Source organism: Galeopterus variegatus, unplaced genomic scaffold, assembly GCF_000696425.1.
Source record: "Galeopterus variegatus unplaced genomic scaffold, G_variegatus-3.0.2 Scaffold1344, whole genome shotgun sequence".
NCBI lineage: Eukaryota > Metazoa > Chordata > Mammalia > Dermoptera > Cynocephalidae > Galeopterus > Galeopterus variegatus.
Window position 1 is genome coordinate 144,552 of NW_007727455.1, and position 4,119 is coordinate 148,670.

Below are 4,119 nucleotides of genomic sequence, written 5' to 3' on the forward strand. Positions count from 1 at the left end.
AAAAAAAAAAAAAAAAAAAAAAAAAAAAAAAAGGTAGGCATCCACTTAAAATAAAACATTTTAGAAATGTTCACAATGTAGTAAAAAAAAAATTTAAGTACAACATAATTTTGTTACTCAGGTGTAGAAAAGACTAGAAAGAAATAAAAATACGATTCAGATAATTTTTAATATTTAACATTATTTTAATATTGTGTATTTCCCAAATCCTTTAAAATGACCACGCACTACCTTGGTTAACAGAAAAAAACCCTTACAATCTCATTTTCAAATGATAGGGACCAAACAATGCTATTCCTCGGCTGGGTGCAAAGGAGAATGGGGCAGATGGCTGCTTTACCCTAACCCTGACACTGGACTCATTCTTCACCTACTTCTTCAGAATGACATACATCCCATGACTTATGCTGGGACATGTGGATGTGGTTTAATTGAGGTTGGTAGCCTGTTTGATTGAAAAAATAAAGAAGAGTTTTTAATAACCACTTTACTGTAACAGTAGCACGAATCTGCTGTATATCTCCCGAACTGCTTTCTATGCATCAGCATTTCAAACTGTTCCATAAGCATGTACAATTTTAAAAAACCAAACAGGGATCAAACCATGCAGGCCATACTACATATCAACATGCTGATATCCTTGACCTTCCAGTTCCTCATTCACTTAAATGGTTACACTGTATTCCATTAAGTTCTTTTACTCCTGTGAAACTACTAGAAAATCAAGGCAGTTAAAAAGTTACTGTGCATCCTCAAAAGGTTAAACATAGCTACCACAGGACCCAGCAATTCCACTCCTAGGTATCTGCCCCAAAGAAATTAACACATGTCCACAAAAAAAGCTTGTATTCAAATGTTTACAGCAGCATTATTCATAATATCAAAAAAGTGAAAACCCAAATGTCCACCTGCCATCTGTTCACAGATGAACAGATAAATAAAATGTGGTATATCCACAGAGTGAAATATCACTTGAAGGAATGAAGTACTGACTCATGTTACATAGCATGAACCTTCTGAAAACACTATGCTGCATGAAAGAAGCCCTAGAGGCAAAAGGTCACAACTGTATGATTCCCGAAATATCCAGAACAGGCAAATCTATACAGAGTGCATAGTGTTTTGTTTTGTTTTTTTTTTTTGGGGGGGGTGCTGGGAATAGGAAGTGACGGCTAATGGATAGACAGCTTCTTTTGAGGGGATGCAAATATCCTAAACCTGGTTGTGAGAATGGCTGCACATGTCTGTGAATATACTAAAAACTGTTAACTGTATAGTGTGTGAGTTATATCTCAAGGCTGTTATTTAAATAAAAAAATGCTTGATAGGATTTTACAATAATAGTGTTATGCTCAAATTATACATAATTGATATTCAACAAAAGTCTGGGGGATGAACACATTAATAAAGACTATACATATCAAAATAAAGTCATTGCATAAATATCTTTTTGTCTTCCCTTGTACATAGAAAGGGTTTAGGGACTACCTGTAGAGACGGACTGGCCGACCATGTACACATGAAATAATGCTAAACACAATGTGTTCACTGTTTAAAAAAAAAAAAAAGTGACCAAAACTTTACTGGAGGTCTTTATTGACAACATGAGATTCACATTAAGAAATGCTACTCATAGGTATTTATTACCCACTTCATCTTTCTCTTACAATACTTTCTGCAGGTCAGGGTTGAACCACAACTCAAATCCACTCACCACATTTTGAACATGAACAGTAGACAGTGCATGGAAGCAACTGCATGCCATCCTGCTCAGACTACTAATAAGTTCACTGCAGTCCTTAAGGACCTCAACATTATCTTAGTTAAAACTCAAATACCTTATGTCACTACTGACCAGTTATGTCCACTGCTAACTACATCTTTTTTTAAAGAAATTATTTGCATTTGCTATCATGGATACGCCAATTTCTTGATTCTCTCTCAAGTTCATTCACTCAAAGACTATTTAAGGTGCTCTTCTTGGTGCTTAGGATAGGACAGAGAATAAGACAAGGTCAAGCAAACAAAAACCTGCCCTCACGAAACTTACATTTTGGTTAAAAAAAAAAAAAAAGGTAAGGAAATTTTATTTTTACAAACTCATGCCTCATGTGTCAGCATCAGCAAGGAATTCCCACAGTTCTCACATTGTAAATGTCCAGTCGTTTCTAAACACTAAAATTCACAAAGATTTACAAAACTTCAGTAGCAGTTTCCAATGACGAGCTCTCCTTTCTTTATAGATTTGCCAGAAACAAAGACAAACATGGTCTACTTTACAGGTTGATTTACATCCACACAATTGTGACAGATGACAGTGGGCTGTCAGAAGCAGATTTAACCTGTGTCTTCAAATTACTGAAGTGCTAAATGGTTTATGCTTAAAACAAAATAAATAACTCCAGTGTCTCTTTCTAGAATCTGTAAATCTCAAGTCATTCAATAACCTGAATTGTGTAACACAAAAAAAATTGCATCCCCTACCTCCAAAAGCAAAAAGCGCAATTTAGTACAAAGATCACAACTGGCTCAAAAAGGCAACTTTTGGAAACAAAGTCTAAATTCCTTTAAACAATTCAATAATTTAGTGGGAATTTTACTAAGTGGCCAATGAATCTCTTGCAATTCTTAGCTAAGTTTTTTCCTCCTGACCTCCAAGCTAGGGAAGGTAGACGTGTTAGCACCCCAGAACAGCCAAATTGTTCTTAAAAGGCAGCCACTTTAACATTGTAACTTTCATCTGTAGGTGAAGTTCCTTATCTTCAGCAATTTGGCTACACTTCTGAATGCTAGCAAGATACATGGAAGTGGGCTCTTCCAGTTAAAACAACTAAAACCATCTTAAGACACTAATTTACTCCAGCTCGAGCCTTTAGATACTGTTTCCTACGTAAGTAAAAGTTATGGTGAATAACAGCGCAGCAACGCATTTTGTTTCAGATTAAGCTTCTCCTTCATGACTTGACCGATGGAAATTACCTGAGAGATTTATCTTCCCCTGGTTGAAGCTTGTTGGGATTAAGGAGTTGGTTATCTACAACGCCGTGGTGGAAAGATAATTCCCATCCAAATAAAACAGAGACGAATGTTTTATTAAATTATTGGCAAAATCATTAAACAGTTTGTGCCATCCAAAACCTTCTTGAAATTGAAAACACATTCATAAATCCTTCTGAGCATCGCTTTCTTTACAACTACCAAGGACTAACAATTTAGGGAACTTGACAGCTCCATTCATAAAAATCTTCCAAACATTATTACAGCATCAAAGAGCTGCTGGCTTAGAGGTGCACTGCGACTTTTTTTTTTTTTTTTTCTTTTTTTAAACCACGGACTGGTGGAAGAGTCCTCTCAAAGGTAAGCAGTCATTTCAATTCTCCGATAAGACACCTGCATCCAACACACACACACACACACACACACACACACACACCCCACACGAACCCAAGGACCGAGACCACAAAACCCCACCAGTCTGCAAGGAACGTGAACAAGTAAGCAAATAAAAATAACACTTCAAAAAACAAAGCGTGGTAAAAGGGAGGTCAGCCACTTAGCAGAAGCACATGACTCATCCACGGGCCTGAACAGAAGTATTTACACCGTCCACTACCCCAAAGTGGGATTTCCCATCCTCATCCAAGGCCGGGCCTCGGGGGCATCTCAGTCGGGTGAAGTTGTGCTATTTCCGTGGGGGGGGGGGACGGCTTTTATTTCGCTGAATCACAACTCCCCCACATTCCCACCTCAAACCATCACACACGCACACACAACCCCGCAAATAACAGAGGCCGTTGCAAGGACGTCGGCGAGCAAAGACCGAGCAAAACAAAGCGCCCAGCGAGGGGCTCCCAGGTTGGGAGTGGCTGGGTCAGAGGGGCGAGGCTCGCCCCCAAGACACTATTCCCGCCTCGCGGGGCATGGCTGTGGGCAAGTGCGCCGCGGTAGCCCCCTCCCTAGGGAGGAGACCTGCCCCATTCTCCGCAGAGCTCCGGGGACGGCCAGAGAAGGCGAGGATACAGGGGCGGGGGCGTGCTGCCCCAGCTGGGACAGAGTGACCCAGGTGCGGGAGGCAGAGCGCGCCGGGCCCAGCCCACGTGAGAGCCGCGGCCGGGTCCA